The sequence below is a fragment of the Dromaius novaehollandiae genome, chromosome Z (genome assembly GCF_036370855.1).
Source record: "Dromaius novaehollandiae isolate bDroNov1 chromosome Z, bDroNov1.hap1, whole genome shotgun sequence".
Classification (NCBI taxonomy): Eukaryota; Metazoa; Chordata; class Aves; order Casuariiformes; family Dromaiidae; genus Dromaius; species Dromaius novaehollandiae.
Window position 1 is genome coordinate 41769639 of NC_088132.1, and position 26179 is coordinate 41795817.

Consider the following 26179-nt stretch of genomic DNA (forward strand, 5'->3'; position numbering starts at 1 on the left):
GCACTTGAAGATTCATTTCAGAGGGAAGAGAGAAGCTGTGCTAGTTCTCTACATAATTGTTAAGCAACATTTAACAAATAGTATGATGCCACGTAGAAAAAAGCTACTGCAAACGTGTTGATTACTAAAATGGAAGTGTGACCTAAGGAATGGCTACGTAATTGTATCGCAGCTTAAATGGTCTTGTGTACGTGTGTGTTCAGAGTCCTGCCTCACATCGTTAATTTTTTTTTTTTTGTACTCATGTTTCTCCAGAAGATGCAACAAGAGGGGGAGTGAGCTGGAATCGATTCCTTCTTGTTAATCACAGGCAGAACCGATCCTTTACAAAGTCAGTCAGCAGCATATGAGCAAAGACATGTGAGCATAATTTGAAGGTGATGGGCTGTACAAACGTAGGTGTGGTAGTAATCTGAACCCTTTCCAGCTCGTCGTGATGTGTAAGAGGGAAAGAACCCAACCTGACCTTTACGTCTGAGGTTGAATTTGAGACAGATGGTGAGGCACAAATTCTTTGTTGTGAATTGAGCAAAGTCAATGTAAAGTCACTGGCACACAACAAGTGTGGAGTCATACAACTGCTTTTGGACAGACTCACTTATGAAGGAGGTTTCGTGTTGAATGGCAAGGTCAGGACTGTGTGTGAAATGAAGTGTGACCAGCCTCAGGACAAAAGATTCTTCTGCTTCTCTCGAATTCTCGTTTTCACTCTCTTCCCCTTAACCTTTTCCCCTTTGCTCATCTTATATTGATACCTGCCTACTGCATAGCAAGTGCAGTCCTGAAGTGTCTTCTTGGCCTCTTCACTTCCCTGCTTTGACGCTCGTTTGGCAAAGAGTGCCAGTTGCTTGGTGGGTGTTTATTACAGTGCCGGATCAAAGCTTAAGGACATTGGCACTGCCTGAAACTTTCTTTGATCCACTGATGGTATTTCAATTAAAAGCAGATTTGGCAGGGCCTCTTGGTTTTCCATCAAACTTTACTTCATAGCCTATTCCTCTTTCACCTCCTACGCTGGAATCTTCCAGGGAAATGTCATCTCATTACTTGTTTTTCAGACCCTTCTCAAGGACTTAGGTCATGTAACAGTACAACACTTGTTTGATATTACCTGTTTCAACTCTAATGTCAGACTAGGATGATCCCAGTATGATTTCGAGTCACTTCTTCCCAACATAGGGTTCATTTATCATGTGTGTCCTATTTGCTTTATTCTTAAGTACATGCCTTCACATGTGATGTATTAAAACAGACTTTAGTTCCTTGCACTCTATTTACCAGATGATACACACTGTTCTGCAGTGGGGACCTGACTTCTGCATTTTGAAGAAGGCAGAGAGTGTTTTAGAGAAAACCAAAGGATGTTAAATGTGGCAAAAAGATAAAACAAAATAACTAATGAAATGAATTATTTAAAGAGAGAGCAAGAGCTAACAGTCTTAGAAAAAGTAGACTCAGAGGCTTAAATTCATGCGGTTACAGGAGGTGAGGGGAAAAGTACTTCAGCTTCTGTTTGGTTTAAAAAGAGCATAAGGCTTTACTGGATAAGTTAGCTGCTGAAAAACGAGTATTTGCCGATCAGCTGTAAGGAATGATTTGAGCAACTGAAAAAACAGCTCACAACACAAGTAGATAAGCACTGGCACTCTTTCAATTTGGCTGCATCACACTATAGTTGGAAAGATGGTACTGAAGATAGGCTAACTGAGTCCAGGCCTCCCAGCTGCAAAATCTAGGCAGGTTTGTTGGTGCTTTTCGAGACGTTCATTCAAACAACGGTATCATCCTTGGGTTCTACTGGTTGTTTAATTTGTAAGAGGTGATGTTATCTCCAGTTTTTTTAATCCGCTCCCAACATATTATGGTACCATTTTGGAGGAATATATCACTCTTCATCTTGAAAAGTTTTTAGATAATTTATATCCAAACTGGGGGATGGATTTCTGTTTTCTTACAAGCAGTGGGTGCAGACAAAGTTGCAGTGTCCTCACTCGTGCTGTCTCCTGGAGATGCCTGGGAAGGCACTTGTCACCTCCTGTTCCTGGCTGCAAAAGTGGGTGATGCAGGGGCTCAAGAGGCAGCCTGTGTTGGCTCGCAGGGGCAAACTTCACCCCCACCGAATGATATTTATTCATACAAACAAACTGGACAATGACCCATTAAAAACTCTTCAGATATTTAACAATTACTCTTCTGTTAGGAGAGTGCACAAAATTATTGATGTGGGGTGTACCATACTATGTTCCACTTCCTTCTGTTTTATTGAGTACAGAACCAACTGGATTTAATGGCAGTGAGAAATGACATACTGTATTCTGATGTGTAATGAAAATGTGGTGGTGTTAACTTCCGAAAACCAGATCACTGGGTAGTTTTGGGTCACTGCCACATAGTATCAGAAAAAGCACTGTATAGTAAGTAAAGTTATTACATCGAAGGATACTGTAGATTCATACTGATTGCTGTCAGTTGGAAAATTTTCCAGGCTTGAATTTTATTCCCTCTCCTTGAGTTCTGGTTTGCAGCTATCAAATAATGGTGCTAACTACTTCAGGAATGTGATTGCGCTTCCTTTTGTTTTGTGCATTGTAGACTCACAGTTTTGCCTTGCTCATTATATACCCTGAGGGTACGTCAAGTAAAGTTCATGTTAAATGAAGTGACAGGTAGCATATTTAATGTGATTATTTTAACCAGCCTGCTAAAGCTGGGAAGATTCTGATTGAGCTGCAGCAGGAAACAAAGCAAAATTGCCTGCAGCATGCTAGGAAATGCAGGAAATTGCCAGTCAAAGGGAGTATTACAAAATATACTGAAAGATAACAGCAAACTCAGAACGCGTTTGTGTTGAGATGAACGTGAGATTGGCACAGCCCAGAGACACTTCTGACAGAGCTCTAATTTGGGCCACTTTCTAATCCATTCAGTGAATGTGGTCCTGAAAATGAAGTTTGGCTGGGGAATAGAGGATGTGTGTGGTGCCGCTCACAGTGGGAGACTACACATCTGAGAGACAGCCAGGAGCAACAATAGAGAGAGAAGTATTTCTTGCCGTACAAATGATCATATGGAATATTAAAATATGCATTGTAGCAAGATCTAGCACAACGGAAAGCTTTTATAACCCAGATTTTTTTAAAGCTTTTGAGGAAAGACCTAGCTTGAGATGTTTCAAAGGGACCTGCATTCAGAAGGCAGATGCTCAGCACATTTTGTAGATTGGGTTCCCTTCAGATTTGGCCTGCAAAATTGAAGCACCTGAATGATTTAATCACTGTTGAACTTAATCTTTTGTGTAGCCATCTGGTCTTGATGAGATTTCTCACAGAGTCCCATGGGATTTGGGGTGATAGTCACCGCACTTTGGCTCTGGTGCTCTAACCGCATTTGGCTTTCCCTGCACATTGGCTTGAACACAATTGCGAGCTGTTTGTAAAGATGAATTCACAAAAGACTACGCTACTACTAACCTGAAAAGGAAGGAAGTCTTTTCCTATGGAATTATTACTCAAGAAAACACTACACAATGGGTTTTTAGTTAGTATTTTCTTTAAAACATTTTAATTAAACTTTTCAGAACTAAGGCAAGATAGGGCTATTGACATTATCTTCTTTATTTCTGGGATTGTGGATTTAAGCCAGTTTTAAATTAATTAGAATTCTGTGTGGCAAGGCTTCAGAGGTGTTTCTGTGCTTACCATTTAGCTTGAAAATGAAAATACTATTGTGAAATATCTAAACATTTACAATAAATTAATCAAATGAGCAAATTTGATTACTTGTTTAATTGTCCCAGAAAGGAAGTCCCTTTTCATAGTCAATGGAATTCTCTCAGCAAGAAAATGAGCTTTTAAATTGTGTGAATGTAAATATATATACATACATATACACATATATATATATATATGGGTCAAAAAGCATAAAGAGTGATTTTCTGTAGTCCAAAGTATGAATTCCGTGGATGTTTCCATAATTGGGATCACTCTCTGAATCTCATATCACAAAGCTCTCAGTGACTGAGAGTGAAAAAAAGAGCTTTATCAAATTGTTTTCTGAAGATCTTAATTCCTCATAACAAATAGATGATAGTAAAAACGAGATAAAAATTACTGTTTAATCACATGACCTTTCTTCCACCACTCTTTCCAAATGGCTAAATGTCACTCTGCCCTAGAAATGAAACATATTGAACCAGCATTTTAGTTTATTTTAAAACTTTTTTCCTAGTAATTGACAATATATGCTTTTTGTCCTGTGTTCAGTGCAGTTGTGTCTGGGTGATGCTTAATCCAAGGGAAAAATATTTCAGTTGTCACATAGATTGGAGAACTTTTAGTTGTGTGCAAAGAGTCTGTCGAGTACTGATTATGTTAAAAAAAATTAGAATAACTCAAACTCTCTGAAAAGCAGAACTGCTTTATCTTTCTTTATAATATACGATAAAATATAAGCTGTATGAGACAAAGTATTTCTTGATGTTTGGGCAGAGCAACAAGCAATTGTACTTCTATCTTATTTTGACTTCTTAATAACATGGAAGGTCTCATAAGCTCTTATCTCTCGTTACATCTGTTACAAAGCAATGTTATTAGTAGGCATATATGATAATTAGTACTATAGTATGCAGTGCTAGTACTGCATTTCTGAAGTGTTTAGCTGCCTTGTATAGGATTTTATATTATGCCTGTCTTTTAATAAAATGCCTCTCTTTTAGTAAAGCCAAGATTTTGCCTAGTTTTGCCTAGGCTTTCAATACTTTAATGAATAAATTGGACTCTGTATTATCTCCTGATTCCTGTGGGAGAATTACTCATTGTTTCCACTGCAAGCCCATCTCTGTGATGCCAGTTACATTCATAAAGTTAAAATGCTTGTTATTCCAACTCAGCACAGCTGCCAAGTAATGAAAGTATTAGAGTAGCATTGTACATCTGTCAGCCTATTTTGACTTCTGTATAATTGTGCATATATTGTTTTAAAGATAGTCTTATACTGTTAAATTGATGACTTAACTACTTTTTCTGTTTAGATTGCCCAGCTCTTGTCCAGTTCCAGGCTGTTTTCCTCTGAGGCTAATTACTTGGTTATTAGGAGCAGAGTGAAGAGTACAAGAAAACTAACCTGTATAGGAAAAAGGAGAGGTTCTGATAGTATGGAAACTGTTCACAAGGGTGCTGTAATCAGTATGTTTTCTTGAAGCACAGTTGAGGTAGCATGAATAGGGAAGGAGAAGTTAAACTTTTGATAACCACTGATAGAATTCATTGCTATTAAAAGCAAATCTTCCAAGCAGTCTGAGCAATAACGCCTTAATGTCATTTTGTGATAGTAACCCCAGGAAGAATAACAAACTTTTAACATTTTAAAAACGTATCTCTGTTTTCCATGTGTTGTCAGAAATCCTTTATAGCACAAGCATTAAGTTTCTCTGGCAGCCCCTCAAAGACGTTGTTACTCTAGTTAGCCGCTGTGTGTTACCAGCATGACTCCAGCCATATCTGTGCTCTGATGCCATTCATCACGATCCCTCTGACCTCACATCAAATGGTGTTTAGGCACCAAGTTGGCCTCTGCTGTCTGCTGTGTCTTGCTGCATGTTTTAATCCTCTATTTCAGCCTTCTTTGTGCATGTGGCCCCTGTTGGTGTGAGCCCCAAACCTTAGCTTGGCATCGCATCCTGAAGCTAGGCACCGCACTTTCCCCTCACCTGTGTTGGCTTGAAACCTAACCCTGCTGCTGGTCCTGAGTTTCGTTGAGAAGTCTGCCAAACACCCTTATCCAGTACAAAAATGGTGGCTTGCTAAGGTACGCTGTACAGGCTGCCACAGCCTTTCTGAAGTTGCATTAGGTTTATAACCTTGCATAAAGTTACCAGTGAGATCAGGTGACCCAAAAATTAGAGTGAGGCCACTCTTGCCCATCTAGATCCAAAGACTACAAGTCATATTTGGGGCCTGTATCAGCTGATGAATTAGGGCTAACTCTTAAGGTTAGGGTACGGTTTGCTACTTGCAATCCATAAAAAAAACTGCTGTAGTTGCTGAGGGTATTTAGGCAACCTTCACACGCTCAGAAAAGATGTGCAGGGATTTCAAATGAAGTTCCGTAAGGTGAATGCCTAATATCTGGGCATTGCAGCATTAAGCAACACAGCATCAAAGCCCCTTGGTGGGTCTCAGCTGTGCTCCCCAGTAATGCCTAAGCAGGACAGGTTCCAAGCTTTGTATAATTTTCTTTTTTGTATGAGTTATACAAGTGAGGCTGACAGTTTTCCACAGTACAAGCATGTTTTCTGATTTCCCATAAAACAAAAATTGTTGAGGATTTTGCTTAAATATTCCCAGCAAAAAACCCACCCTGCCCAGTCTGAAGCCCAGCATATAAATATCTCACCATGCTATGACAAGCAACCACATGAAAACAAGAGTTATCCTGCAAACAGTTTTATAGTATCTGCAATAGTGGGGAGAACAGTATCTGCTACAAGAGTGATTTGCCCCCAGTAATTGACTCATTATTTAAGTTGAACAATCCATCATAGGAAGAGGGAGGACATATGGAAAAGATTAAAGGAGTATTGTAAAAAAAGTAATAAATGTAATATTGGAGTATTGCTTAGTTAGCAGTTCCTTACTGAATGGGATGCAGCTGCAAGGGTCATTAATCCTCTCTAATTCTTTGCCAATCTTGATGTTACATAAGCAGTGGGAGTAGGACTAATGGAAGCTGAGTATGGATATTAATTCTCCTTTTGTAATTTCCTGTTTCATTTGTATTCAGTAGTCTACAGTTGCATACAAAGGAGGAAATGAGACTTCACCAAGATATAAAACAAACAAGGATGTTAAAAAAAAAAAAGAGAGATGAAGTAGCTCATAAAAATGAAGGACTGCCCAAACTTGAGTCATTTTTTATCTTCATTAGAAATGTCTCAGATTTGCATCACTTCATGACAAAAAACTTTCCTTTCTTTATTTATTCATCTCCTTGCTAGTTCCCAAAATGCTAGAAAACCATCTACAGAAGTTTTTCTGCTTTTTACTTTCCCTACTATTCTCCAAAAGCATAATGACCCTTTTGTCAGCATATATTCCAGATCTTCCTTCTCCATAAACTTACAGTTCCCTTTAGGACCTAAGGCTTATTCTGTATTTGCCACAATTTAGAAAGCCGACGTGGAAATCCCAAATAGGAGTAAGTAGTTCTGTGATCTTTCTTCTAAGCCCTTGTCCCTGATGACTATATATCATCTGGTTCATGATTAATGGGGGTCATCAGGAGAGACACAAAGACTCTGTGGAGTCTGAACCGCAAGCAGGAGCAGAGACTGCAGATTTTGGGGGTGGACGAACATGCTATTCCAGAAGCTGGAGATGGCAGACCAGGTCAGACAGCAGCAGCTCCTCTGGGAGCTGCTCAGCCCCATGCTATTCCTGCTGCTGCTGCTCCCAGATCCGGGTGGTCACAGCCCCACCAGCGAGTCATCCCCTTTGGTGTGGAATCTCCTCGACAGCCTGAGCCAGGGCTTGCAGTAGCTGTGCTAGGACTACCAACCTCGACACTGTGACACTTGCACTAAATCCAGGATTGCAGCTAAATCAGATGAGCTTTTCTATGTAGATGCATTGCCACTGGTGAAGTGTTGTGGCTGCTGTTGTTCTTAATTTAAAAATGCATTTCTGTAATAAAAACAGGGGGCTGCAATAATAGGAATAGTATGGGGATTTGCAGAGCTTTATGTACATCTCGCCTGGGTTATTCATGCCTTTTATCCACAAAGCTGGCAACTCCCTTCAGTTTGCCCAGTCTCACAGACCCAGTTAAGTAAGAAAACTAGCCTGGTCTTAAATGCAGAGCTCCCAAATGACATCTTTGTTCATAATGACCTTGCTCAAATGCAGTTTCCTCACCTTCTTTCTAATACACATCAATAATATACTTTGTACAAATATGAGTCATTGCTCATACTTCACATGATGTGCTTATGCACATCAGCTATCCTTATTTAGTAACAAGATTCTTCATCGGATGAGTTTTAGCATCCTTTAAACTCTTGCTTGTGTCATGGCAAGCCTTCAGAACAGGGTTTTCAGAAGGGAAATCTCTGTCAAATGGGTTGGAGGAATTTGGGAATGTTGACTTAGGCTTGTGGAAATGGAAGACCAGCGTTAAAAAGACGAAATGTATTGTTTTCTTTAGAGCATCTTTTCTTTCTCTCTGGGAGAGCAAGCAACAAAAGATGGTTAGACCTCAAGAGAAAATCAATTAATAAAATGCAGTAAAACATTGAAATAAATAAAGAGCCGACACATCTCTCTCTGACAGTTCTGGCTATCATATTTCATCCTTAGTTAGAGGTTTTAAATACACTTTCGCTTATTTATATAAGTAGTATAGGTAATAGAGATGAGAATTAAATAAATACTTACTTCAAATAAACCTGACAAGTTAAGAGGCAGTTCTTCAAGCACATTTCTTTTTGTGTTTAGAAAGTGTTTGAAAAAATATATTATTTCATATCATAGACCCTAGAACCTGAACTGGTATCAACTCCTTTAATTTGAGTTACATCAATTTCCATTGTATGGAAGAACTGGTCCTTGATATATGCTTGAAATTGACAAGATAAATAAGATATTGTAGTTTTATTTGATCCCGATTTCAAAAATACATAACAATTCTACACTTTGTTACAACTATGTGCACAGTTTCAAGAACTGGATAGAAACTATTTTGCCAAAACAGATGTATGTTGAAGCAGAATTATCAAATGCCACAGAGATCTTATTGCCCAAGAGGCGAAATATTTAATATAAAATAGAAAGAACAAAGTTTAATTTTTTCTCAAGCTTTGGCTGAAACATAAACCAACTAATTGTATTTGAAATCCCAAAGGCCTTAAAGAACATTTTTATAAGATTCCTTGCATCGTTTTGCAGACTCATGAGATCTGAACATTTAATTATTTTGCCTGCCCTGACTTTCGAGTTTTCCCTTTCATTGATGCCTAAAGTGCAGCCATTCATTTCATTAGATATCTCTACAGAAAGCAGGTGAGTGTGCCTAGACCAATGGGATAAGTCAGAAAATCAAAATGGACAATGCTATGCTAGAAGATACTGTGCAAAAAAAAATAAGCAGGCCAAAATCTTTTCCAGCCTGAGACCCTCTTCAAACTAAGAGCACTTGCATACATTTTAAAGGCCCTCATCTGCAAAAAAACCAAGCTGAATTTCATTACTCATTCGCATCAACAGACTAAATAGACTAATTGGGCCATCCAGAGTAGAATTAGAAAGCTGCACGGCAAGTCGCACAAAAAAGCTTTCATTCTTAAGACTAAGGCATTTAAATTTGAGTGGTTTTAGTGATGGGCAAATCTTCAAAATTTTATATATTGAATATTGTAGGTAACTATAAAGAAGTACTCCTCTTCACGCAAACTATTTTAGAAATTTTGGTACCAACGTTCCTCATACCTTCCACTTAAAAATACCAACCTACGCCAACTGCTTTGCCCCCTTCCTCCCATTGCGCTTGGGAGCAAGCTCAGCAGGATCATGTATTTTCATAAATGGTCTTTTTCCTTTCTACAAAAGAAGAGGGGAAATAAAGAAACTCTACAATTATTTTGTACCAACTGTAGCAATACTGAAAAACATCTTTGTAATCTAAAGCACTTTCTTCCATGTGTGAAAACTGTTAATAGAGACTCCCTGGAGCTAACAGCAGTTTAAGCATTGGGGCAGAATATTAAGCAGTGGTATCTCTTTGTGGAATATGAAACTCTTTCTTCAGTCCACAAAGCTAGTACTACTGTACCTGTCACCATACACAGTGTCTGAAACCATAAGTGTGTGCAGAGGTGTCTAAATGGCCTTGCAGTTACAAATGGGGATTTATTTTTCTCTTAATGAAGAAAAGAACAAAAAATCTCTTACAAAGCCCCGAGCCAGGGAACACAAACAGCAAACCCTGCATTAGCTTGCCTCGTACATGCCCTGTGCTTTCCCGTGATTGCCCACCGCCCAGCACGGGGACTGCCTGCCGGGCCGGCCGCTGTGCTCCTGCCCAGGAGGCAGCTGCGGGGCAGGGAGACATGTCGGGGCATTTTCTCAGTCACATGTGGATTATTTTTTCCTGTCTCTTTTCCCATCACGTCTTAACTACTCTCTATTGAAAAGAAGGTGGGGTGGTAAAGGCACCGAGTAAGCTAAAGTCGGTTTTAAAGACTTCTTGCCACCGTGCTATGCAGTTTAGAAGTACGGGAACTGGTAAATTAGTGGTACAGCTTCGGCTGCTCATCAGCCAGGCCTGCCCTTAGGTCATTCCTAAGTAACTGTGATACCAAAGCGGCATCTGACTGGCTCAATAAAAGCAGTGAAAATAGCTTGCTTATGTTTCCCTCTCCTATATCCCAGCGGAAGATTGGCTGAGCCAGACTTGAGCATCTGCCCTCGTGTGGAAGGGAACTGCGAACTGTGGCTTCTGAAATGCCTTTTGAAATATTTTATGAGCAGATTTAATCTATGCTAGGCAGCGTTTGTAAATAGGAAGTGTGGTACTGCTACCGACGTTGCTCCTTGTGAAGATTTGACCTGGTTCACAACAGCCGTAGTGAATGACCATAATGATACTATAGAGTTTCCTTTGGTTTTGCTTAGTGCATAAAACCCGCCAAACCTGCAAGTCTCACCAAGACTTCTTGCTATGAAAGCTAACATAAAAAGCATCTGAACATCATCTACATTTATCAGAAGAAATAATTACTGGTACTTTCCTTCCTTCTGTGAACTCAGCAAGAAAAATGAAGTCTAATACAAAGAACTGCAGAGCTGCCATTTTTTAGGAAGTATAAATATCATATATAACATGATACAACACCGAACAAAGCCAGTAAATCATTTTGTTGTTATTGATTTTAAAGGTGGGGCTAATTGATTTATTGAGACAGTCAAACAAATCATAGTGAGTAATATATTCATCTAATTGTATCTCTTTTGTTGCTCATGAAATATTTGCAAGCAGATCCTGAAATTCTGAGATGCATTTGTTTTTCTAAATAATTCACAAGATATATTCACCAGCACTTCTTAGCCCATGATTTAGTATCATCGCCTCAGAATTCTCTGCACTTTGTTACTGTACAGGGTGAGACTTCATTAAGATGCTGAATGTTCTTTAACAGTTTGAAATATTCAGATTTTTTTCCCCTTAGTGAAGTTTTTTTGACAGCTTTTTTCATGATTTGCTTGCTTGATTCCACCTAGCAGTAGTGATGAGCTTTCTTCAGAAAAACTCATATGGCTCCAAGGAATAATATTTCAAAACAATCTCAGAAATTGGGAAGGCTTTTAAGAAGTGAGAAAAACCTTTCTTTTATCATTACTGTAAATTATATGAAAAAGATAGCCTGTTGTTATCAGGAGGCTGGAGATTATCAGTAGGGACAGGTGGGCTTAGCTATGTTGAGTCAAAGATATCAGCAGTGAAGGATGCACCAATACTGCTAAATAGGAGGAGACCAGGGGATGCGTCAGAGCAGTGGGGCTGTGATTATCCACCGAGTTTCGTTAGTTCTCTCCCCTGCTGTGCTTTGAACTGCTCCAACTGGCTCCTTCCAAGATAAATTTGTTCCAAAGGTGGCAAGCCCTAAAGTAGTGTCGACACTTGTCAAGTGGTGCCATCAGAGAGCAATTCTTGTCCCTCTTTTATTTAGCAGTATAGGTATAACCAGAGAGGTAGAGCTACCCAAAGGTAAGTGGTCAGGAGATCTTGATTTTCATCTAACCTAGGGGTTAAGCTCACTGTGCAAGCTTGCTCCTGCATCTTTTTTATAACACTTTGAGATCTATGGATGAGGAGTGCTTTGTAAGTGCTAAATGTTGATTAATTACTATTATTACAAGCATTGCCAGGTTGGCATGCTGGGGCTGTTCAGTGTGAGCGGCCCTAATCACAAGTAATGAGACATCAGTGGGAAATGACATTGGTTCCTGTGGAGTGCTCTATTGCTATACAGAAAATGCTTTATTTCTCCCCTCTTAGAGAACTAATTGCTTTGTGTTATTGTTTAACATCGTGTAATTGCACTAGTTGCCAAGAAGGAAAAATAAGTGGTTCTTTTTGGATCAGGTTGTAACTATGCATTTAGAGAGTGCCTAATGTGAAATCGTGACTACAGATGAAAGAGGAAGGAACCCCAAGGGCACCATAGTCCCTTCTGAGTGTGCCTGAGCTTCCTATTTGTAAATTAACACCATTAACATTAATGGGAGTTACACGTGCATATACTGTGAGGAGACTGGCATCCCAAGTGCAGAATACTACAGCGCAAATGCAATTAATGACTCTGCAGTGTGACATGCCAGTGCTTTCCCAGGCACTGAATTAGCGTTGAATAGCAGATGGTGGGCAGTAAGAATGTGCAAGTTTAAGATAGATCTCTGCATTTTACACAGTTGCAGTTTTGACATCATCTGGAGGCAGATGCAAAATAAAAAAGAAAAAGAGGGATATAATCCAAGCGGTTATATACGCATACAAATAGTTTGCTGCAAAAAAATTTAATATTTATTTTTAATATTTTTAATATTTAGCTCCACAAAAATTGTGAATAGAATACCTCTATTTTTAGAAATGAACATTAGTATCACTAGAAACTTTTACATGTAGAAAGACTGATGAGACAGAACAACAAACTCCGTCTGCTTTGTCACTCGGGTAGGTGCTGTGGGTTCATGAAAAGCCTGGTGGGCCTACCACATTCCCGCAGAGCAGGGGTATCGCCAGGAGTGAACCTGCCCTCCCCTGATCTTGTCACACAGGTACTCGTATTCTGCAGTGGAGCTGGGAACACCTGCTTCAAATTCCAGACAAAAAGGAAATAGTGGCCCAAAAGCTGCGCTTTTTTCTTTTTCTTTTCCTTCTTTTTTTTTTTTTTTCCTGAAAGACAGCTCATGGATGGCAGGTTATGGTTAAGCTCCAGGCTATAGTACAGCTACAATTAATTGACTTACTTTCCCCAGGTAATAGCAACGCTGATATATGCCAAAAGGGAAATCCAGAAGTTTGTGTGACATACAAGGCATCTCAGAAACTAATTTAACTGTATTTGGTGTTCTGAACATATCTATTAAGTAAGCAATTTGAAATGCTTTAGTATGCTAATGTTTATTAATAGCTTTGTTGAATAGGAAAAGAAGCTGCAGGAAATTATCCATCAGTCTCTTGGTTTCGGTAGTAATGCCCCTGCACTGCGAATGAAAGGTGAAAGGAGGTTCCCCAGAGGTGTCTGCAGGGACCCCTTCCATATACATGATTCCTACTTTCTCTCCCTTTACTGTGCTTTCTTCCTTTTCTGCTTTATTTGCTATGGGGAGTGGGGGTAGGAATGAGACCAGAAGAAACATTTTACACCAAGACTAGCCTCTATTAAAAGAACCATTTAAAGTTGCCGCAATTGGGCCTTTCATTCCAGTCACACAGACAAACTTTCTGTGTTATCCCAGACTTTTCTGCACTGCAACTTCTGTTCCTTCTCCTAAGGCTCACGCATGTCATTGCGCTCCCATACTGAACCTATTTGTCTTTAAGGCAGGGAGAGACCTGTGTGTGTGAATTCAAGTCTAAAATACAAGACAGTAAAAGGAGCCAGGACACAAAAGTGGGTGCTCTTGAGCTGGCACAAAGCCAGTACAAAGCCAGTAAATCCACACGTCCCTCTAGCAGTCTAATGAGGATTCTCTAGGTCTATGGTTAATGAGAAAATGAATAGTTGCTTTGCTTTTAAGAGTAACTGCACAGATTTTGCATATGATGACTCTGGTCTCCTGTGTGATAATAGATACTGACTTGAATCCCTTCTATCAAAGTTGACAAAAAAAGAATGTAGGAAACAACACAGATGTTTCATTTTAGCTCCCCTTTTTTCTTTCATAAGAAAATACAACTTTAAATAAAGTGACATCCAATTTTCATTTGATATTTGTGTTTTTTTCCTCTAGTCTTTTTTTGTCATAGGATCTTTTCTAATGTATTGTGCTGCTTAGTTCCAGTCTTCCCTTTACATGATGGTTTATTCTTCTTAAGCGTAGTTCATAGAGTAGTTTTCTGGTTGGATTTTTATCATCAGTTTACAGGCTGCTGCAAACACCTGTTTTGATTACAGAACTGCTGGCTGCATACCCTGTAGTTTCTTTAAGAGTGGTTATGGGTTATTATTTCACTTCAGAGCTAAACATTTACTTAGTGTATACCCCATCCTCTTGTGTTATAAAGGGAGCTTCTAAGGTGATAGATGATTTACTCAGTGCTTCACAGTACGTGTTTCTACTGCATCTACCACTTATTAAGCTTATGGAATGATCCTGATATTGGTTAAACAGTGTTTTCTGTTATAGATAGTTGATGCTTCATGTATCATGTAGTGCTGAAACATAGCTTAACTCAAGGCTGTGGCTTCTTAGGATTGGCATAAGGACTAAAAAAATTAATATTTATGATACTAAAAAGCAATTCTGAATAGTGCATTCAGAGATTTAATTTGGCCCAGTACTTTTAGTAGGGAATGGCCTGGAGCTGCAGAGTTATGACCTGAAAATTTAATTTGGAGACATTGCTAAAGGTATGTTTAATCTCTGTCTAACTGCAAAGCCTTCTCACATAAAATTGCTTTAATTTTATTAGGCAGATCATGACAACAGCTGAGGTCAGCAGAGGTAGCAACTGGATGTCTGCAGCAAGAGAGTGTGAGCTAATTCCTTCCCCAAGGAGCAATGGAAATAGGATCTGGAGGCCACTCAGCTTGATTGGGGGTGGGCAGTCTTCTGGAAATACTAAGGGCTTGAGGCAAGGAGACAGGTGATTAGAAGATAAATGGTCTTTGCATGAGTTTCGGACTATTCTTTCACAGGGGCTTCATGATCAAATGTTCCTCTGGACGTGTCAAATTAATTTCACCCTGAAATAATATTGAATGCATGTAAGCAGATGAAATATGCTATGCAAACCATTTCCTTTACTTTGGTCTTACTCTCTCTCTTTTTTAGCACTTTTTGTTTATAAATGAAATAGCATAGCATAGGTGCAATATGACCTCTAAGGGCAGAGTTCTGTCCCTTGCATGGAGGTAGATTTAAGGCAAAAAACACATCCACAGCTCATAACTACACTAATTGCCTCCATCAAAAGGCAGGAGTACCAAAACAGAAGAGATACTGAAAGCAAAACTCTTGCAGATGCCTCAGTGAGGAGAAGCCACAGAACTCAAAGGGGACCTATGAACTGAGGAGGCATAGGCAATAAAGTTATATAAAGGCTGACCACCACTGCCTCTTCTTCTGGCTGTGTTTGAAAAGAAAAAAAGCAAGGCCTGCTCACTCCTTTAAAAGGCCGCTGTCTTTTTGAAAAGTATTTAGGTAGTAGATCTGAAATGGATGGAGGTATCCACTCCTGAAGGGGACAGAAGGACAGGCAAATGTCCATGAGTTAGCATTCTCCATTGCTGAGCTGTGGGACATCCCCAGCAAGTGGTCTTTCCATGTTTCTGAAGTCCTAGTGATCCATATGGAGAACTTACATGTATTGAATTCTACTCACGAGAGGCCTTCTGAGCTGTATTTGAGCAGGACCTAGCCAGGATCAGACCATGCCTCGGTGAAGACAGAGGCATGTCTAGTCTGCAGGCACTCTTAGTCAGAGGCAGACTTGGGCTGCCAAGGAAAGTTTGGCCAGTCTACTCATGGAAGTGGAGAGAAAAACTGAGAGCATGGAGCTGCTGAAGACCAGGCTTATATGTAGGGTGGAGGAACAGCTGGTCTGACCCCAAAGCCCAGCCCCAGGTTGGTAGAGTCGCTACCCATGGACCTGTGTAAGAGCAGCAAATCCCCTAGAAAAGGGGTTAGCTGGGGAGCAGGCCTTGCTGGAGATGGATTTTAACAGCCAGTTAAATAAACTTAATATTAATTTTATTAATAATATTTATAAATATATGTATATAATTAATACTAAACTTAATATTAATTAAGTTTATTAATATAAATAAACTTGATAAAGGCTGAATAAACTTGTACCAGCCTGCCTCTGGGTGAGCATGCCCCAGCCTTGGGTTGGGAGCTGGGTGGTTCAGCTGGCTGGCTGAGAGACAGTGTGTTAGCATAGACACAGTCAGTAAGGTAGCTGCGCAGCTTCTGCACCAGAGGTGGTTTCAACCCGCCAGAGGTGGTTTCAACCTGAGTGCGTGTGGAATGAAAGTTTCTCTGCCTGCTCTTGAGGCTTGCTAGACCTATTCCTAAACAACTAAGCAAAACAAGTGGAATACAAATGAGTGTGAAAGGAGGGCAGGGAAGCAGTGAAAATAATAGTAAATATAAATAGCTTGCAAAACAGGAGAAGTAATCACAGCTCTCCGCTTCTTCAGCTTCCGTTGTCATTGCTAGAGATTAACTTTAGCATTTTTCTCTATGATTTGCGTACGAACTCTAAATGGCTGGGCTAGTCATGGTGACTTCCATGAGAAATGTAGCTTGTTTCATTATGAAGGTGCTTGGTGAAGATATTTTTTTCAGAAGGCTCTTGGCAATTAACTATTTCTCTTGAGAACCCAGAAGTATATTTGACAATGACAAGATGACTCATTTTTTAAAGTAATACGAAAAATTTTGATTCTTACAACTTTCAAAAGAAGAAAGTGAAGAAAAAAGGTTTCTTGAGCCCTAAATGTGCACATGGTTCTCAAATGGAGTCTAACCCACCACTTAAAGTGCTGTGAGACTCAGAATTGGTACTGCTGGTAACAAGAAGTTTTGTACAGTTAGAGTTGACCTATCACAGAGCAGTTGGAAAGCAGCCAGAATTGATCACCCATCATTTGGGAAAAGTTGTTTATTATTCACCTTGTCTCCACTGCCCCTCTCCAGCTGAATGTTCTGACATAAACGCAGCAGGTCTGTGCTGTTTTACCACATCAGTGCTTAGTCTTAGACTTGATTTCCATATGTCACAGAAGAATCCAGTAATTACTCACTGTTATTTATATAGTAAGATGTTGCATTACTTGCTAACACCCACATATTGGGAATAAATATACCTCCAAGTACAGTTTAGACCAAGCTGTTAACTGCAACCCACATTTTCTATTGGGAGTTTAAGAATCTGGGGATTTCAGAAGTCATTTTCTTGATTCCCTAACTTCTTTATAACAATCTCTTATTTTTTTCCCATTCTCAGACTTGGGTCTCTGTCATCAGACCCTTCTTTTTACAGAAATCTCTTAAAAATGGTGCAACAGCTGAGATTATTAGGCTAGACCTCATTTAAAGCTGAGTAGGTATCTTCCAGATCTGTTTGCTGTTTCTGCCATGTACACCATGAGAAACATCTCAACCAGATGAGTTGGATTTATGAAGCAGCAGTAACAGCCTGTGTTAAATACTACTCGCTGCTTCCAGGGAAGTGGTCAAAGAGTTCACGCATTCACAAAAATAGTAAATTTGTCCTCACTTGTGTGTCCTCTGTTGCCAGCTATTACCTCTCTCTGTTTTTCTTCTTGCCAGCAGATAGGAGATCCCTGAACAGAGAGTGGAAGACCTTCCCTTAGTTTTCCCTGCCTTCTTTCTCTCCAATTGAGAGGAACTGTATCATTTTGTTGCTGTCAGGGAGCATCTCTACTCATCAGCTGCCATGGAACGGGAAACAGCCTTACGGACATTCGTATTATAGGCACATGAAACAGCAGGGAATATTTCTGAAATAGTAGATTAGCATAAGAGTACCAAATAAGTATATTATCATTTCTTTTACAAGGAATGTTGTTTTCTACTGCTTCTGCCTTATTTCTGTCTTGAGGTTGTATAAACCTTCAGATTCTGTATAAGCCTTCAGATTCTGAGGCTACACACAGAATTGTGGCTCGATAGCCATAATTTTTTTATTTGTCTGTCACCATTTTTTTTGGAAATTGGGAAGTCCTCATCATCAAGGCTAATCTGAAAACCAGAAGCTGTATATGTCTGTCTTTCCTTATCATCAATTACAAAGCTTCCTTTTCTGTCTTCAGGGAAAACTGTCAGGTTGAGAACTATTATACTCTAGTCATGTTATATTAAGTGGCTAAGTGATTAGTTGCAAGCTAGTACGAAAAATCCCATGGTCTTCTATCTGTTAGAACTAAGACAAGCAATGTCACTTGCAGCTGAAGCTCTCATTTTGTGTTAGCTCAAGCATGCAGTTTGTTTTTTGTTGAAGCTTTTTAAAAAATAGTTGCTGATAGTCTGTGCCATCCGCTGAAAAGGGATGGGAAAATCAGCTGCCTGATAGAAGGGCCTTAAACACCCGCTTGACAGTAAACATTCAGTAGCTCCATTGACTGCAGTGAAAGTATTCATATGTTTAAAATTAAACACCTTTTAAGTGCTTTTCTGGGTAGGGCACATTTTTTAAACTGGTGTGACTGAAATGCCATCAACATAACAATAGCTGCAGGTGGCTGTATAGTTAGGCTTTCTTGAAGCAAAAGGCTTCAGTCTGAGATGGCCCTGGCTACTCCAGTGCCCAGCCTGTGTTTCTGGTCTTATTTCCCTCTTTGGGTTAAAACCGGAACGATACTCCGGTTCCCCAGTACAAGCTGCCTGATTCGGTGGTGCCACATGCAGCATCTCCCTAGCTGCCCCCCGTGCCCTGCTCCCTCGCGGGGCGGTGGGACAGGCCCGGGCTGCCAGGCCCTACCCTGCCCCGCCGGCAGCCCCTGCGGATGCCAGCTCCCCCGAGCCGCCAGCCTGCGCGGCACCCTGACGCTGAGGTAGGTGTGGAAAAATACGGTGTTTTGTATCTGTCATATCTCAAAATCCAGGGGACCGTGAAGGAAATCGTGTAGTTCCTGTCTCTCTGTGGCACTCTAGAGGAAGACCAGTGTGCAGTAGGTCTCATTTTTGAGCATTTTTACAATGAAGAGGAAATACAATGTTGTTATTTTGAAAATAAAACCAGAGTCCTGGACACAATTCTCTGGGGAGGCATCTTGATGCAGTCGTAAAGCGGCAATAGCTGAGGCCCCCACTGTTGTCCATCTCTAAATAGAGCAAATCTAGTCATGTTTTTTTTAAATTTTTAAGTTCATTGAATAGGTCTTTGGAAATGATAATTATTTCCCATGATCCTAATGCTAATCCTTGGCTGTTTACAACGGTTGTAGCTTTCTGTGTACACGTGGGCTCTGTGCAAATCTGAAAAAATGACACAGAAATTTCCTTTGTAGGTGCTATATGTACTTTATTGTAATAAACTCAATGTGCCACGTAGCACAGAACTTCCCCAGATTTCTCTTGACATTTCTGTAGCGTTTTTGTTTTGTCATATCGCTGTATCCACTTTCTGACTTTACAAAGTTCAGGCACTTCCAACTTGCCTTTCTATAAAATGCTGCAAGGCATTTAATTAAGTGGTTCAAATATGCCTGTAATCTAGACTGAGAAAGGTCTCTTCATTGTTGCCCAAAGCAGGTAAGCAATTAAGCTTTGCCCTCCAAGGTTGTCGCGCTGTTGCAGGGGATCCTGCAGCTGCAGAAACCAGCGGCTTTCACAGGGACATCAGTCAGAATAATTCATGCGTGCCATATGCTGTCGTTGCTCACAACTGCAGTTTTTGCCACTGGGTACTTTGTTTTCTTCTTTTAATGTCAGCTTCTCCTCCCTGCCCCACACCCATATCATGGTACATCTGAAGTGAGGTGCATCCCTACCTCAGTGACATTTAAAAAGGAAAAGATGGAAGAAATATGAAGTGTGACCAGTTCATGAAAGATTGTAGTATTTTAAATATATGTGCGCTATTCCAGGTGTGTGTTAGTTATATACCCTTCCTGAGCTGAAGCTTTCTGAGCCTTCCACTCATCCGTTGACTGATTCTGGGAGTGATCCTGGAGCCTGAGCTGCTCCAGAAGCCAGGATTTTGTGTTTGGTAGCCAAAAAATAAAAGCAAGGTTGGTGAAACTGCCAGATGGAAATGCCTAAGAAAAGAGTTATTCTGAATGCTCTAGCTATTGGTCTTCTCTAGGTTGAGTATAAGCTATTGTTGATTTAATATAAAGCAGGAGTGGAAATAGATGGTAGCTTGCTTTTTCAGGTTGTAGACTGGTACTGAAAAAAAGGGGGGCATTTCCACTGTATTGCTCTGCTGTGCCTTGAGCCAATGTCACTGTTATAAAAAAAGCCATGGTCATCCCAGGTATACCAGGAGCTTTCTTGTCCACAGCTGCTCTGGGGATCCCAGCTCAAAGAGGGGGGTTCTTATGACAAAGAGGAAAACTCTTTTCTGTAAGCACAAACTTTGCAAAAATGGGGATCCTTGTGTATCACCCACTCTGTCCCTTACGAGCACCTTGTCTGTGGAACTGAAACTCATAAGAAGCACTATGGTTCTCCTTGGTGAGGACTGTCGATATTTAGGAGAGAGGAAAGCCTGAAAGACAGGCAAGCATTTAGCCATGACCTCCCATTTAGGACCCACTTCTTCTTTCCAAGGAACTGTGGGGCTCAAAGCCACTGATGACAGGAATTATTTAATTACTAAATAAATTTTTTAATTTAGAAAGTTGTTCAGACTATAACCACATAAGTTAACCACTGTAAAAACATTACTGATAAATATTTATTAATTTTTAGCTACTAAGTAAACAGTTGTCTGGTTTTAGACCATTGCTTATCATAGCAACTTACTATTTGCATGCGGTGACCACAGTATACTCTCACAGAGAAAAAAAATGTGCCGTTCCGCTCAGCTACTGAAAAGTTCATTTACTACCATTTGCTTCCATCAGAGCATGTTGGGACGAGGGGGAGAATGGAGAAATAAACTCTCTCCAGAAACACTTGGACATCCGTTTCCTTTCGTCTTCTCCATTTACATACGATGGATTGGAGTCTATTCTCCTCTCACGGGTGGGATTTGTCATGGACCATGGCTAACCAGAGACCGCCATGACATGACAGTAGCATGCGACATGCTTAAGTGAAGGCTCAGGTTGAGGCTGCACCATGCAGGTGAGTCGATCTACGAAATATGCGTGTCCCACCCCCCAAGCTGAGATCCTGCTCCTTCGCCTCCTCCCCACCATGTTCCCAGCCCTGTGGTCCAGCCTAAAACTGCCTCAGCAAATTCAGAAACACTTGTGCTGCTGAGCTAACTGGCAGTAGGGCTGCGTGGCTGGTGGGTGAGGGCAGGCGAAAGCCAGGCAGCCCTTGTTGGTGGCAGCATGCTGTGAGGTTGGCTCAGGTCTGCTGTGAGGTTGGCTCAGGTCCACTGTGAAACCTCATCCTCAAGCCCTCGTGTTGTTCCTTTGAACTAGCAGGGTCCCGACTGGGGGTCAAAATGCTGTGGGCACTGAAACAGCCTGCAGAATTATTTCATTCATCATTTGAAAAGCTCCTGCTGCTAATGATGATGTACAACTTGGATGTGTCCATCAGGTCAGCGTCACTGTGTCTCAGTAACATACCACAGATGACAAACTGGGATGCTTCCTGCTTCTTGCGAATAAGACACTTATGTCTCATCTTTCAGACTCACTTTTGCCCCGGTCTGTTTGAAGTCAGTATACTTTTCTCTTGTCTTCAAAAAAGAAAAAAGCTAGCACTTCCCATTAAAGCCCAGCCCTTGCTCTGTGCACGGTGACATTGCCTCTGTTTGGTGTCACCATTTTGAGATACTCAGAGGAGCTCAAATGAGGAGATGACTGTGTGCCTCTGGCTTCACCACTGGGCCTTAACATTTTTGAATGGAAATGTTTGGAAATATCATTATCTCCAATTTAATGTGGTCTAGAAAATATCTGTTTCTTTTGTGTCTGAAAATGCTCCTGATAAAATTCAAACACTTTTATGTTGAAGTAATGTCCTGCGACGCAAGCAGAAGCATCGCAACTGTGCACTCAGGTCTAATTAAGGAACAAATTACAGCACGGGCCTGCCCTTTTAGGTGGTGGTAATATCCGTAGATTAGATTGCTCGCTGGTGTGCTTGCTTTCGCTACGGCTGGAAATGTTACAAGCCTAATCTGCGTCCTAATGAAATTTGACTACTACATTGCAGCCAACAAGATCAGGTGTCAGCCATGATCATAGAATGTGATTATTGGTGTCAGGGTTCATAAATATTGTAAGTACCTTTACCATATTAACCAGAAATATTGCCAGCTTTTTTTATCAAGCCTTCCTTGGTGAAAAGGGAACCAGAGGGTAAATCATCTAGAAGGGGAAAGAGAGGAAATCCACTCAGAAGGTACAGTTATGTGCAATTAGGAGAATTAATCAGTACATACTTTTCTGAAAAGTAACAAAATAAGAAATGTGTGTTGCTACACAGAAGAAGACTCAGAAGACTCAGCTGACAAGCTGCCATTGCACAAAGACTGGTGCACTTTTCCCTCTTTTTCTCCCCCCATCACCTTAATTTTGGGCATATTTTCTCAGGGAATAATAAGTACAGAATGCAATGGTTTGTTTTGCATGAAAAATGTCTTAAAAGTAGTTTGCCCATTGTAGATCTGAGTAACATTTTAAAAAACAAACAAGATGTTAATCATGAACTAGCTTTCCAACACAAACAGTACTTTGGGAATTAAGAAAGCAGCTCTGTCAAGGAATTAGTCATAGTCAAAGTCTGAAACAAAATAAAGCATGAAAAACCACAAGGGTTCTCAAATTCGAGTGGTTTTCATAAAGTGTACAACCCCCTGTAAGCTCTCCTGCCCACAAACTCACAGCAAGCTGAATAATAGAATTTCTGCCAATCTCACCTCTTCATTTTCTCTTTGTTTGCAAGGCATCTTTTCATACTGAATGTAATAACCCGACTGACTGCGTGGATCTTACTTTCTAATTGTTTTGTAATAGCTTGAAGCCACAATCAGCTGAAGGACAATGTATAATAATTTGGGGTAACATTAGGGAATAAGTCTTCTCTGTGTGTAACCAGTAGAGAGTTTATGGATGGGTCTGACATTTTTTATTTAATGCGGCATACATGCACGGACAATTTCTGAATATGTTAATCATTATTTCTGACAAAATGGTTTTCAATTACATTAAACAATGTTAGAAATTAACCTTCTCCCAGGAATCCTCTTTGAATTGAATGCCTATTTACAAAAATGATTGTGGTTTTAGAAAACCATTTACAAAACAAAATCTTTATTTACAGAAATTATTTGGTTGCTGTGGACACTCAGTATTCTGTACTCTCAGGAAAGATGCAGGTTCATTTCTTAGACCCAACCTTCATTGCCTGTGAAATATGGGCCTATACACAGAATAATCACTGATTTTTTTGATGCTGAATACTGTGCTTTGAATATGTATCAAAATACGTAGTCCCTTTCTGGTTGATCAATATTCATTTCTTCTAAAAAAAAAAAGAAAGCTTTCTCTTTTGTGCTGTCCTGATAAAATTTATGAGACCTTTTTTGCTCTAAAGCCCTGAGCTTTAAAACATCCTGCTCAAGATGAATGGTCTAGTGAAATGGGTTATTAATGGGAGTTTCTTTCACAATTAGAAGTGAAGACTCAGGCATGAGAAAGGTGTTTATCTTAGAGTTCCAGTTTGTTTTTAATGATGGTGCACAAACAAGCCCGAAGCATTAAATAGATTAGTGCTACTAACCCCTTAAAAGACTGAAAATGCCATTGCTCTGTAGAATACCTGATTCGAAAAGCTCCTATTAGATATCCTAGTGAGGCATTAATGTGAGATCTTCTTCTGCTCCTCAAATGGGAGCTCTAGCTGAACCTGAAAGCTGCAAACTAAGAGACACAAGATATTAAAGTACATTTTAATCTTCTTTCTCCTAAGCATGGCAGCTGCAGCATCTGTGAAATGATTATGCTTGCTCCTTTTTCCCTTTTATTTTAGCTTTCTGTTGGGCGTAGTGTGACCAAAAGGGAACATTTCACTTTGAGTTTCTCTGCCATGGACTTCTGCTAACGATAATCCCTCTGCTAATCTTTATAAAACGTCTGGCCTAATGACACAATGCATCCAGAGCACAGTTGTGTTGGGTGCGTCCAACGTCAAAGCTTTTAAACCCCAAGTGTTTTTGCCCCAGTGACCACCAATGGGTAAGAATTCTGTGTGAAATTGTTCTGATAAAATGTCCTTTTTCCAATGATGGGGAAAAGAAGCAGCAGGAGATACGGATTTTGTCCCATAATGGTTCAAAAAGTTTATTTTGGTCCCATAACGGGATTATGAAGAACTGACTGAAAAGATTCTTCATGCAAAAAGGTGCTAAGAGGTACCTGGTTAATCTGATATCCATAATGGGCTATGAATTTTTGTTTCAGTCTTTTTGTGTACAATCAACATTTTGCAGGGTTAGATAATAAATCACCCTTCATTTTCAAATCTTCGCATAGCCACCATCTTTTATGGGAACATCGTCTTTAATGACAAGTAACGAAGATCTGTTTTACTTTGAAAGGACCCTATTAATGTTCAGTTACACTGAATATATAACGTTCAGTTTATATTATAAATTAAAGGAAAATGGAGACTGGTTTCTATGGAAAATAAATGTAAAAAGAAAATATTAAAAAGTAGTAAAAATAAACAAAGTGCCTATAAGAGTTTAATGCATAGAGTAGATTATTTTTTTTAACTTCATGTTTTTTATCTAAAACAGAAAAAATAGTATTCTAAAGTATTTTGTATGCTTTTTGGAGAATAGAAGATACATATCATCAAACCCTTTTCTCTTTCTGAACTCCTGTGAATAATTATGTGCTTCATGTATTTCATCACTCATTTTATATTGATCGTAAACATTCATGCATACCCAGGAAACAAGGCATATATTTTTCAGTCTAATATATAAACAGGTTTTATTTCTATTTCAGGAAAACCAATAGAGAACAAATGTCTGGTTTCCATATAGAGAGAACATTCTCTTTATTCTTCTGAACCTAAATCCTCTGTATTTGAAGGAGCCATTTTCAAGAACTAGGTGGACATTTGCTTTCAGTTATATAGCTATTTCAACAGCCGTACAAAGATGGCTCCAATTTAAAGATCTGAAGTGAAGATGTGATTTCGCTGAAATAGGCTTTAAAAAGAGACACAACAGGAGCTACACCACAGTCACAGATGTTAGTAGTAAATATTTAATTAGGGAAAAATCTTGTTCTGTTCTCTGCTTTGTATTAAATGCCCTTATGCTAACAAGGGTAGCAGGAGCTGGTTCTGAATAAACACTAACAGAGACAATTTCCAGAGCAGTAAGAATGCTACTGGTAGCAGCTTGATGTAAAATTTGTCTCTTCTATAATATTTTCATCAGCAGTTCTCAAAAGTGGCTTTGCAAAAAAGTAGCTTCCTCCATGGGCAAACTGGGGCAAAGTAACCACAGCTGGAGAAGCTGCTGAAGTTGGCCCCCCGTGCAGCTGGGGGGGGACGTGGGCATCCCCGCACAATACCCTCCTTATTGAACAGCACTGTTTGCTTTACCAGCTCTTAGTTAACTAGTACATCATAGTCCCTTTGATATTTCTTGAGTAGCCAATAAAATATGTGGAAGCGATTTAAACCAATAGGTGAGACCCGAAACAAAACTTTCCCTGGGATTTACAAGTTTGTAAATTACTAGAAATTCATTTAATCAACTGAAGTCTTAGGTAAACAGTTGCAAATCTTTTGGAAGCTAAAGCTAATAGCAAGCATTTTACAAAACAGAGTAGCCTTTTTAGTAGGACATGAAACTGGACACAGCTCTCAGTGACACCAGTAAGAGTAGATCCAGCCTAGACTAAAGCTTAAAAATGATAATAGAAATGGCTGTCCTTATTTATAGCTGGTTATCAGATCATCTTGAAAGTGGCCAATGCTTTGAATCTGGCCAGTGCTTTGAATCCAAAATTGTGCTAAAGTCTTGCTAAAGGCCCCTTTAAAAACAGACAAACCAAAATATGCCAGCTAGACATTACTAATATTTAGGTTGTTAAATGCCAGATTTGTCATTTCTATTTTTAATGCAATCTAATGACTTCATGCTCACTGTAATTCCCTTTCTTGTAAAATAAATATTACATTTGCTAATACTAATAAATACTGCATTTGGTTACAATAATAAATGTGTCTGAGTGTGCTGATTGGCTCTCTTTTAGGGTATTTCCAAACTGATGGTTCTTATTAAT

At 39.7% G+C, this 26179-nt stretch overlaps 1 long non-coding RNA gene across 13 annotated transcripts in view; it reads left to right on the forward strand.

The window, feature by feature from the left end:
• LOC135324986 (uncharacterized) overlaps positions 1–26179 on the forward strand; it is a 152654-nt gene that overhangs the window by 62330 nt on the left and 64145 nt on the right. The window lies entirely within an intron of this gene.